The sequence below is a fragment of the Salmo salar genome, chromosome 04 (assembly GCF_965601325.2).
Source record: "Salmo salar chromosome 04, fSalSal1, whole genome shotgun sequence".
NCBI lineage: Eukaryota > Metazoa > Chordata > Actinopteri > Salmoniformes > Salmonidae > Salmo > Salmo salar.
The window spans coordinates 89,519,818-89,532,942 of record NC_138294.1 but is presented as its reverse complement, the minus strand read 5'-3'; the positions used below and the strand labels follow the sequence as shown (position 1 = coordinate 89,532,942).

At 41.6% G+C, this 13,125-nt stretch overlaps 1 long non-coding RNA gene across 1 annotated transcript; it reads left to right on the top strand.

The window, feature by feature from the left end:
• The first annotated feature begins 6,454 nt into the window (after nucleotides 1-6,454).
• Nucleotides 6,455-8,273, top strand: LOC106593096 (uncharacterized). The gene is made up of 2 exons (XR_006769689.2): nucleotides 6,455-6,597; nucleotides 7,663-8,273. It is a non-coding gene; the product is annotated as an uncharacterized LOC106593096 (long non-coding RNA).
• Nucleotides 8,274-13,125: the final 4,852 nt, after the last annotated feature.

Genomic DNA, 13,125 nt, shown 5'->3' with positions numbered 1-13,125 from the left:
AGGAACCAGGCTCTGAGGGGTGGCCAGTCCTCTTCTGGCTGTGACGGGTGGAGTTTATAACAGTACATGGCCCAGATGTTCAAACGTTCATAGATGACCAGCAGGGTCAAATAATAATAATCACAGTGGTTGTAGAGGGTGTAACAGGTCGGCACCTCAGGAGTAAATGTCAGTTGGCTTTTCATAGCCGATCATTCAGAGTTAGAGACGGCAGGTGCGGTAGAGAGACAGAGCTGAAACAGCAGTTCCAGGACATGGTAGCACGTCTGGTGAACAGGTCAGGGTTCCATAGCCGAAGACAGAACAGTTGAAACTGGAGCAGCAGCACGACCAGATGGACTGTGGACAGCAAGGAGTCATCAGGCCAGGTAGTCATGAGGAATGGTCCTAGGGCTCAGGTCCTCTGAGAGAAGAGAAATAGAAAGAGAGAGAGAGAATTAGAGGGAGCATCCTTAAATTCACACAGAACACCGGATAAAACAGGAGAAAAACTCCAGATATAACAGACTGACCCTAGCCCCCGACACAAACTATTGCAGCATAATTACTGCAGGCTGAGACAGGAGGGGTCCGGAGACACTGTGGCCCCATCCGACTATACCCCCAGACTGGGCCAACCAGGCAGGATATAACCCCACCCACTTTGCCAATGCACAGCCCCCACACCACTAGAGGGATATCTTCAAACCACCAACTTACTACCCTGAGACAAGGCCAAGTATAGCCCATGAAGATCTCCCCCACGGCACGAACCCGAGGTGGGTGCCAACCCGGACAGGAAGATCACGTCAGTGACTCAACCCACTCAAGTGATGCACCCCTCCTAGGGACGACATGGAAGAGCACCAGTAAGCCAGTGACTCAGCCCCCGTAATAGGGTTAGAGGCAGAGAGAGGGGAACGGGTCAGGCAGAGACAGCAAGGGTGGTTCGTCGCTCCAGTGCCTTTCCGTTCACCTCACACCCCTGGGCCAGATTACACTCAATCATAGGACCTACTGAAGAGATGAGTCTTCAATAAAGACTTAAGGTCGAGACCGAGTCTGGGTCTCTCACATGGATAGTCAGACCATTCCATAAAAATAGAGCTTATAGGAGAAAACCCTGCCTCCTGCTGTTTGCTTAGAAATTCTAGGGACAATAAGGAGGCCTGCATCTTGTGACCGTAGCATACGTGTATGTATGTACAGCAGGACCAAATCAGAAAGATAGATAGGAGCAAGACCATGTCATGCTTTGTAGGTTAGCAGTAAAACCTTGAAATCATCCCTAGCCTAATCAGGAAGCCAGTGTAGAGGCTAGCACTGGAGTAATATGATACTTTTTTTTTTGTTCTAGTCAAGATTCTAGCAGCCGTGTTTAGCACTAACTGAAGTTTATTTAGTGCTTCATCTGGGTAGCCGGAAAGTAGAGCATTGCAGTCGACTAATCTAGAAGTGACAAAAGCGTGGATACATTTTTCTGCATCATTTATCGTCAAAGGAATGAGCGTTACACCGAGGCCTGTACTCTGGAGCGGGATGATGGAGTCTTACGTGAGCATCGCTCCACACTTCTTCTGCGCGCCGAAACCACTCATCTTTTGCAGGAGCTTCGGTCTGGCCCGGGATCCACGGAGCCAGAGCCGGCTGAAATCCCAAAACCCACTGGAAGGGGGTCAACCCAGTGGAGAAGTGACGTAGTGAGTTCTGGGCGTACTCTGCCCATGGAAGAAATCGTGCCCACTCATCCTGCCGGTCCTGACAGTGACTCCTCAGGAAACTCACGAGCTCCTGGTTCAAACTCTCCACCTGCCTGTTTGACTGAGGCCGGTACCCGGAAGTGAGGCTGACCGTGACCCCGAGCTTCTCCACAAAGGTCCTCCATACTCGTGATGTGAATTGGGGGCCACGGTCGGTGACAATGACAACATACACTCAATTAATATTGGTAGCATTGCCTTTAAATGTTTAACTTGGGTCAAACGTTTTGTGTAGCCTTCCACAAGCTTCCCACAATAAGTTGGGTGAATTCCTCCTGACAGAGCTGGTGTATCTGAGTCAGGTTTGTAGGCCTCCTTGCTCGCACACACTTTTTCAGTTCTGCCCACAAATTTTCTATAGGATTGAGGTCAGGGCTTTGTGATGGCCACTCCAATACCTTGACTTTGTTGTCCTTAAGCAATTTTACCATAACTTTGGAAGTATGCTTGGGGTTATTGTCCATTTGGAAGACCCATTTGTGACCAAGCTTTAACTTCCTGACTGATGTCTTGAGATGTTGCTTCAATATATCCACATAATTTTCCACCCTCATGATGCCATCTATTTTGTGAAGTGCACCAGTCCCTCCCGCAGCAAAGCACCCCCACAACATGATGCTACCAGCCCCATGCTTCACGGTTGGGATGGTGTTCTTCGGCTTGCAAGCCTCCCCCTTTTTCCTCCAAACATAACGATGGTCATTATGGCCAAACAGTTCTATTTTTGTTTCGTCAGACCAGGGGACATTTCTCCAAAAAGTATGATCTTTGTCCCCATGTGCAGTCGCAAACCATAGTCTGGCTTTTTTATGGCGGTTTTGGAGCAGTGGCTTCTTCCTTGCTGAGCGGCCTTTCAGGTTATGTCGATATAGGACTCGTTTAACTGTGGATAGAGATACTTTTGTACCTGTTTCCTCCAGCATCTTCACAAGGTCCTTTGCTGTTGTTCTGGGATTGATTCGCACTTTTCGCGCCAAAGTACATTCATCTCTAGGAGACAGAACGCGTCTCCTTCCTGAGCGGTATGACGGCTGCATGGTCCCATGGTGTTTATACTTGCGTACTATTGTTTGTACAGATGGACGTGGTACCTTCAGGTGTTTGGAAATTGCTCCAAAGGATGAACCAGACTTGTGGAGGTCTACAATATTTGTCTGAGGTCTTGGCTGATTTCTTTAGATTTTTCCCATGATGTCAAGCAAAGAGGCACTGAGTTTGAAGGTAGGCCTTGAAATACATCCACAGGTACACCTCCAGTTGGCTCAAATGATGTCAATTAGCCTATCAGAAGCTTCTAAAGCCATGACATCATTTTCTGGAATTTTCCAAGCCGACTAAAGGCACTGTCAACTTAGTGTATGTAAATTCTGACCCACTGGAATTGTGATACAGTGAATTATATGTGAAATAATCTGTCTGTTAACAATTGTTTGAAAAATGACTTGTGTCATGCACAAAGTAGATGTCCTAACCGACTTGCCAAAACTATAGTTTGTTAACAAGAAATGTGTGGAGGGTTAACCTGTTATGGCTAGGGGGCACTATTTTCACGACCGGGTGAAAATAACGTACCCGATTTAATCTGGTTACTACTCTTGCCCAGAAACTAGAATATTCATAGAATTAGTATATTTGGATAGAAAACACTCTAAAGTTTCTAAAACTGTTTGAATGGTGTCTGTGAGTATAACAGAACTCGAATGGCAGGCCAAAACCTGAGAAGATTCCATAGAGGAAGTGGTCTGTCTGACAATTTCTGGTGCTTCTTTTGCCTCTTTATCGAAAATACAGTATCTCTGCTGTAACGTGACAATTTCTAAGGCTTGCATAGGCTCTCTGAAGGCGCCAGAAAGTGGAATGGGATCTCTGCTGTCTCTGGGCAGGGACCAGCAGCTCTGTTTGTGAGTGGTCAGCCTAGTGGCTCAGAGACTGGAGATGCGTGGCCACGAGAGTACTCCATGTTTTTCTTCACCTGTTTGAATGAATACAACATCGTCCGGTTGGAATATTATCGCTATTTTACGAGGAAAATCGTATAAAAATTGATTTTAAACAGTGTTTGACATGCTTCTAAGTACGGTAAAGGAACATTTCGAAAAAAATTCTCACGAAATGCGCCTGCGTGTCACCGTTCGGATAGTTACCTGAACGCACGAACAAAACGGAGCTATTTGAATATAACTATGGATTATTTGGGACCAAAACAACATTTGTTGTTGAAGTAGAAGTACTGGGAGTGCATTCTGACGAAGAACACCAACGGTAATCCAATTTTTCTAATAGTAATTCTGAGTTTAGTGAGCCTCGACTTGGCGAGTGTCTAAATAGCTAGCCGTGATGGCCGAGCTATGAAGTCAGAATATTGCAAAATGTGCTTTTGCCGTAAAGCTATTTTAAAATCTTACACCGCGATTGCATAAAGGAGTTCTGTATCTATAATTCTTAAAATAATTGTTATGTATTTCGTGCAGGTTTATGCTGAGTAATTTAGTAAATTCACCGGAAGTTTTCGGTGTGTATGCTAGTTCTGAACATCACATGCTAATGTAAAAAGCTGGTTTTTGATATAAATATGAACTTGATTGAACAATACATGCATGTATTGTATGACATAATGTCCTAGGAGTGTCATCTGATGAACATCATCAAAGGTTAGTGCTGCATTTAGCTGTGGTTTTGTTTTTTTGTGACATATATGCTTGCTTTGAAAATGGCTGTGTGATTATTTCTGGCTGGGTACTCTCCTGACATAATCTAATGTTTTGCCTTCTCTGTAAAGCCTTTTTGAAATCGGACAATGTGATTGGATTAACGAGAATCTTATCTTTCAAATGGTGTAAAATAGTCATATGTTTGAGAAAACTGAATTGTGGTATTTTAGTGGTATTTTAGTTGGTTTTGTATTTCGCGCGGTGCGATGCAGTTGGCTAGGGGTTCCGCAGGCGGAACGGGGTTCAACTAGCAGAACGTCTGTCCATAAGAGGTTAAACTAGTTTTAATGACTCCAACATAAGTGGATGTAAACTTACAACTTCAACTGTACTTCCTGAAGTGTTTCCATTCCCCTTTTAAGTGATGCTCTGTTTCTGTAATTTTTCTTGATTTTTGAATTTGATATGATGTAGGCTAGGGCTGGGCGATATATCAATATCCCTCAATAACGATATAAAAACGTTTAGATTCATTTTCGATAATGTCGATATAGAATAATTAGGTACAGCAGTCCAGTTCACCTCGGACACAGCAGGAACGTGCGGAGAAGTGACAATATGCACGTGGAGAGGTATACGCCCTCTAAAAACCACTTAGCACCTCGAGTGATGGAGTAGCCACTATTAAATTTGTGATGATTAATCATCCGCTAAGAAAAGGCAGCCAAAACGTGAAACCAACATCAAAATGGAGAGGTCAACATACAAGTATAAGTAAAAATGAATGTAAATAAGTTAGAAATTGTGCTACTAATTCACGACAGCACAAGCACATATCGGAAAAGTAATGATGTTTTTGTCTGGTTAGCTTTTGGAAACGTTAGCTAGAGCATACAACTTGTCCTGGCATCACATTTATACATTGTAGTTTTCGATTTACCTGATATCCTCCGATGGCTAGCATTCGATATCTGCGGATGTGTTGTCTTCTAGCCAAAACATGAAATGCAATCATCATTCACTGTGTCGCATATAAGGCACACACAACAGCTACCGGTGGTTCCATGATGACAGAAAACACAACCGTGGGACGAACTAGTGACACATTTCTGGGCAAGGGCGGCGTCCATTTAAAATGTATTCATTCTTCCCTCGCCCCTTGCCCTGCAAGTGTCAACTCATCATTCGTCATGATATGTCATCAGGGCGGCAGGTAGCCTAGCGGTTAGACCGTTGGGCCAGTAACCGAGCGGTTGATGGTTTGAATAATCAAGCCGACCAGGTGAAAAATCGGTCGATGTGCCCTTGAGCAAGGAACTTAACCTTTATTTGCTCCAGGGGCACCGTACTACTATGGCTGACCCTGTAAAAACAACCCATTTCGCTACACCAGCAATAACATATGCTAAACACGTGTATGTGACAAATACATTTGATTTGATTTGAAGTGTCCACTTAATTTGAGGGGAGAGGGTGTTTTTTACATGTTTGGAATGCACCCTTTGAATTCGGACTGCAGTCAGAGGCTTACCTTTAGTCATGTGATTTACAAGAAGAGTGTTTGGGTGGGGTGGTCACATATATTACAAGAAAGAGAGATTTGGTCAAAGACAATACAGTATGAAGATAAGCTAAAAATGATTATCCTATTCAAATCCGCGACTACACTTGTAGGTGATGTCATGGCGACGTTGGCTGTCAAAGCTCAGGCGTAGAAGCAAGTCATCGGGTCTAATGGTCATCTTGCGCCGAATTGCGCATGTGCAAGCAGGAAAATCAAAGGTAGTCCTTCGATATAAACTTGTTTTTGACTAAAATTAAAACGTGTCAGTTTATTACTTTCACGAGATTGGTGAAATAACATGTTCAACTACTTAAGAAATTGTCTCGAATCTAGGTTTTTCCTTTTGATTTTGTGAAAATGAACAACTAAGGAAGATATTTTCACTTCTCTCATTGACTTCTCAAGCACCAAATCCCGGCATGTTCTGTTCAGTCTGTTTCAGATGCGTTCCTGGAAGTCTCGCGATGTTGCACCTCTGGGTTTAGAAACTCTGTGATTTGGTCTATAAAACAGGGTGTCACTCCCGGTCTACATCTTGGTAGAGATACATCCCGACCTATGGGCTCTACTTGGCTTCTATTTTGTACATCTACTTGTGATTTCTGTCTGGTTGACATCCATCGGAAAGCTTCGTTGATTTAAGGTAGGCTACTAACCCTTATTTCATTTCGATAAGCCTAAATGGTTGCTAAGCAAAACCTTTACTGTCCAATCATTAAAGCTACAATCCGCATTTGGTGAAACTGGCACGTCCGTTTGGAATATTACAACAACGAAGTTACTTCAAAGGAAGAACACCTTTCTTCCATCTGACACAACTGTCTCCTGCGTTTCATCACTAAAACAATATCAAAGGCGCTGTTTCACCAAATGTAGTTTTAATTGTAGCTTTAATTGTTACTTGAATTGATAGTTGAGAAATAACATTGTCCGTCCCACCACTTATTGTGGTCCGCAGCTGAGGGATGGGGCTAGGGAAATGTAACCCCTCTCAAATTCAAGAATGTGCTCCAGATGCCAGGACTGACAGTCCATGACATCTGCATTATAGTTTTAACCATCTTTTGAATCTATACATAGGTTTTTTATATTTATAAACAATGGAGTAAAATAAGTGTCTTTTTCCCCATTAGAACCCAAAATAAACAATCGTAAGCTCATGACGTATTTATAAGTTATATTCTTCAAATTGCTGGTTATACTGTGTCATTAATTTAAATGTAATTATATATTTTTTGTTAAATATGTATGTACCAATCCCGGACAATAGCTGTAATAATGTGTATTATTTATTGAACAAAAGAGAACCATCGCGCTCTCCCAGAGGCTTGGCTGGTGCGTAAAACCCGCTGGTGTAAGTTGTCGCATAAATCTTTCTTCATTATTCTATGTTTTTTGTAATTTTCACTGCATCAGGGATAGCGCACACAGATGTGGCGGCTTTACAGCCTGCAGTGTGTAGTGACAACATCTGTAAAGAAACAGATGAGCAGCAGGTGCTTCTAATCAGGGTTTCCGCTTATCTGCCCTTCTGGGATGTGGCTTTTCTGGTCTGACTGTATTCAAATGAGTCAAAAGAAATACAGAATAGTAGGGTATGGGAGCGGGCACCAAGGTCAACTCACAAATCAGACAGTACAAAATTACTGCTTTGCGAGCAAAAGCATTCACTGTCTATTTTTGTTGTTATTTTCATATCATCTCTAAGAAAGTCAGAGACCAACAAGCGAATGGGTGGAGACTGGTCAAAAGATCGAGCGGATAAGGCAGAGAGAGACCTCGATCAAGCCAAAACTGAAAAACAGAAAGTGGAGGAGGAAAAGAGGAGGACTGAAGAGGAAAACAAGCAACTCCTTGCTGAGAAAGTGAGAATGGAAACAGAAAAAAAGATGGAAGAAAAACGAAGACAGGAGCTTGAGAACCAAAGACTAAAATTAATAGAACACAATAGACAGCGAGAGAAGGATGAAAGGACCAGGATAAAGCAGGAAAAAGTAAATGCAAATGGAGATCACAGAGCTGTATAAATGTATTCAAATATTAAGAGACAAGGGCATAAACAGTTAATTTATCCACAATGAATTATTGGAGAAAGTACACAATCATTGTGTACTTTTAATATCTACAATTGCACTGCCTGTTTTATTTTCCTCAAATGATGTGCTTAAAGGGATAGTTCACACAAATGACAATGATTTTAATAGCCCTGTTAGCAGTCTTTGGTTTTGTTTACCTGGCTGCTGCCATCAAATGCTTTTCAAAACCAATGCCTGTCAATATCTGAGAATCTGTAGCTTTGCAATAAATAGATTCTATTGATGCCTTGTTGCCGGATCTCTTCTGACACAGAAAAATCCACACATTTTATTCAGGATTCATCACTTGCGCTATGCACATTTTAATGACAAAAATAAACTATCCAATATACTTTGCTAGGCAGTAGCAGGCACTGCAAGAAGCCCCTGGTGTGACTCAGTGTCTGCTGTGTTTGGTAGAGATATAACACAGTGGACCACTCCTGTCCCTTAACCCCCACCTCTACAGCACCGGTTAGATGTCAATGTCATCACTCAGTAAAACACCTCAGCATAAAACAGCAAATATGGATACTCCAGAATTTCTTCTTAAAGAGGCAAAAAAAAGTGATCAGGTTGAGTTAGTAGTGAATGAGGTGGAGAGGGTAAAACAGCCAGAAAGGCAGTGCAGCAGAGTTGGCTGCATGTTTGGCGGTAGCTAACTAGTCCCCATCAGCATAAGGGTAGGCTAATGCTAATAAGTTAGCGTTCAGTATCCTAAAGGTATTGGATGTCAGTCTGAGTTATTTAACAGTATATTTAGTGAATGGGCAAGCTAAGAATGTTGATAGAAGTCATGATATTAGGAAAAGTAGTTATTTCCAGCAAGTGTATTTGATGGGTTTCGTTTCTGTAGCTCGATGAGAACGAAGAGATGAGTAAAATGTTTTTCTGACTGAAGCACATATCTTCTGACAGTGACACAGCGCCACCCAGTGCACTGAAGCTGAACTTCACTACAACATATTTAAACCTTTATAAAATGAGCAATGGTGAGGTAGTAGAACTAATGAAATGAATCATAGGTCTTATAACCTATATCATTCTACATGTAAACATGCTTGGCTCGTGTTATTTCCATATAGTCTATGTGACTATTTGTGAAGAACTGCCCATTATTAAATTGGTGAAATAATGTAATTGTGCTTTTATTTTTACTCTTTATTCATTTAGCTACTTTTTCTATTGTTGCATTTTTGAGAGGTGAACCTGCAAGAAGGGGGAGGGCAGCCAGAAAGAGGGGGGAAAGATGGTCAGCCTTGTGGTTAAATTGTACAGTGAACAAAACATGAATACATAGGCCTTTAAATTGTGTTCTCAAATGTTACGTAATGGTAGAATTGATGAGGTCTGATAACTCATTCCATTCCACAAGTCCATTTTTCTTTGGCTCAAGTCTCTTTATATTCATATAGCCTAGGGGGCTATGTAACTTCTTGTCTGTCGTGTTTGGAGTTGTGTTGCGTTGTTATGTGAACATTTAAAATGTTTCTTTACAGTTGAGTTGACCTGGTTGTGTCTGTATACTAGGATAGGGCTGTAACGGTACAGGTATACCTACCAAACCTTGGTTTGGTCCGCACTGTGAACCTGAATGAATACAAAAAAACATTTCAACAAAAAATGAAAACACTAGGCCTATACGCCATGCCTACGCTGGGTTGTATGCCATTGTCCTGTGAGTAAAGCTGAAAAAACATTGTAGGTTATTCTGTTAACATGTAAACCATATATAGCTTCCAAATACATTTTCAAAACTATCCTGTGAATATCATCTAGAGCGCTGACTGACAGTCCTTCTAGAATTTTAGGGTTACCAGCCTCATCAAAAAGCTAAGCTGTATGCCAAAACAAGAGGTGTGGCTGCTGTTTTGCTGAAAAACAATTCCAGAGTGTAGAGAAACTTCTGTATTTTCTACTCACATTTGTAATATATGTCCTCTATTTTTTTCAGTTTGGTACATTACTTAAGTCAACTTAAGGTGGATTGTTTTAATTAAGACTGTATTATGTCCACCAGAAAACCATCAACATGTTCAGTGTCTTTGTTTTTTTCCCCCAAAGAAATAAGAGCACCAATCGTTAGGGCTCCAGAGTCCTCTTCCTGTTCAGAAAGAACAACAAGACTGGAGAACAAAGATGTGAGTGACTCAAATGTTTGCATAACATACTGTATCAGTGATAATTTACACACGCTGCATTGTCTGGGCAATGAGCAAAAGAACTATGATTTTTATGTTGACAGCCATATTATCTGTTGCAATTTTCTAATACCGGGGCTGCTGAAGTAAACCCAGTTCTGATATGTTTTCAGAACACTGAGTCATGTCCGACTCGGAGACCATCGAGCTAGCCGCTCTGGGCCGACCCTTCCAGCTGGGGATGCTGTATGACTGTCGTAGAGATGTCCTCATTCCAGGTACAGGAAACTATTCCTCTTTGGTTTGGAGGTAATCAGTGTGCATCATCTTGAATTCATTGACAGTGTTTCCACCACTGAGTTGGATAGAGGGCACACTGTTGTAGCACAGAGAACACCATTGAGGGCTTTCACCATTTTAAAGTAGTTTCTACGGATTAAGGAAGAATCAGCAGGAGGGGTCAGCCAATGAATTGCACTCCTGAACAGACATTCCATAACTGCAGATGTCAGTAAATCACCAACCTTGGCTTTATACCTGTTCAGACTATACTGTACACACTTCACACAGTAGGTGGTGATATGCACCTTTTCAGTTTATTTACAAACTGCTAATACACTCATAGAAGTTGAAGACATTGGGGACATACTTGTGAACATAAGCAACCATTTAAATTTAAACAGTTTCTCCAGCTCAAAATGAGTCTCAGCTAATTAAAATTGTTGATTTACTTGCACGTGACAGAATGCTAAATTGTAGCTGGTCCCATCAGATAACATGGCATAAGTTAGCGCTATGCTAACATCACCAGTTGGCAGCGATTATATTCTGTCTGATCCCTCCAGAGGACCCAGATTGAATTATGTAATCCTTCCTTAACCCAAAGGAAGTATCTCCCAGTTGACTACTTCAAATGGTGAAAGTCCTGAATGGAGCTGCCCATGCTAAAACAGGCTTTTGGGCAATAAAGTCCTCTATGATGCTGTCACAGAATCGGCCATTGCAGAGAGAGATTAGCTTTCTGGTGCATCTCTATGGTTACCAGAGAGTAAGAAAAGCTAGAGGACACACTTGGGACAAAAGAGTGATGTCATGCAGGTTGTTTTTGAAGTGTTCATATTGTAGTAATGCTGTCAATGACAAAGATTACCCTTTTTTTTCCTTCTGAGAGTGTAATGTGGCACTATTTGTCCCTGTAGGGCAGTGCTTCTCAATTATTTTCTGTTACGCCCCCCCCTAGGAAGAAGTAAACATTTCGCGCCCCCCAACTCTCCGCCGCGACTCTAAATAGTATCATTTGTCTATAAAATTGTTATAAGTACACCTCTGCATAACATTGTATCCTTATTAACATTAAAGAAAAAAAATATATATATATAGATCAACTTACAACAAAGAATAACTTTATTAACATTGTTTTTTTTAGTTTGTAACAGAAAAGACTTCAAGTGCATCAATTTGCCTGAAATTTAAAAAAAAATTCAGCCCTTATTTAAACTGTAAACATTTTTGACCATTTGATACTGAAAATAAAATTAAATATAATCAATAAATAATAATAAATTCAAATTGATCAGCAACATTAACTCAGGAGCACAATATATGAAACATTTTGACCTATAAAACAAAAATGAATAAAACAATTTGTGCTGATTTTTTTTTTTAAATCAAAATGAGGAAGTCAGGATTAATGGCTACAATGAGCACGTTTTGCAGAGCTTAGCTTTTCCAAGCGGGGTTTGAAGCATGATACTGCAACTCTCAGCTCCTGCTCAATGTTTAGCTGGGACCTGTACTTGGTCTTCAGTGCAGCAACAGCAGAGAAGCCAGTCTCACAAAGATAAGATGTTGCAAAAGGAAGAAGAATGCCCATGGCCCTCTGCCCTAAGAGTGGATACTACCTCTCTACACTCAGCCAGAATTCACTCAGTGTCTGTGATGTGAACCTCAGTCTGAATGTGGAGTCAGACGTCATATCAATGAACTGGTCCTCCTCTGCAGAGCTGAAACCAGTTGGAGCTGGTGCATTGAAAGGATCTCTCACCCAGTCATATTGGGAACTGTTTTCAGGGAAGTACTTTTTAAAGAATCCCATCAGTGATGAAATATGCTCCTTAATATATGGAATCACTGAGGTGGCATCATAGTCAGTAGTGTCAACAAATTCATGCAGGTTCTGGAATGAATCAGTATTTCCTTCATCAAGTCGCCTGCCCCACATTGCAAGCTTTCGAGTGAAAGAGCTGATCTTGTCTGTGACCTGAGGGAGGTGTTTATCTTTCCCTTGAAGCTGTAGATTTAGTTAATTTAGCTTTCCAAATATGTCACTCAGGTAGGCCAGTTTTGCCAGGAAGTTCTCATCACTAAATGTTTCTGTGATGTCATACTTGTGCTCCTGCTCCAAAAACATTCTTATCTGCTCTCTGAGCTCAAAATCTCGGGACAAGACTTTTCCTCGTGACAGCCACCTTGCTTCACTGTGAAACAGCACAGCTTGATGTTCAGCTCCCATCTCCTCACAGATAGCAGAGAAGACTCTTGTTTTTAGTGGTCTGGTCTTTATACAATTGACTACACCTACAATGTCAGTCATAACCTCACTTAATTCAGAGGAAAGGTGCCTTGATGCCAGTGCTTCTCTGTGTATAACAGTGTGTCCACTCAGCATTAGGTGAGGCCTTCTTGATGAGTGCCCGAAGTCCTTTTCTCATCCCTGCCATGGTCTGTGCACCATCACTGCAAACACCAATGCAGTTCTCCCACTTTAGCCCATTCTCAGTCAGAAAGCAGTCCAGCATTTTGAATAGCTCTTCAGCTGTTCAGCTGTGGCTCTGTCTCTGACATATTTACAAAAAAGTCGATCCTCACACAGGGAGTTTGTCATGTCAAAACGTACATAAGTGATAAACAAACAGTCTTTGTTGCTGTCAGTTGCTTCATCGAACTGTAAGGCAA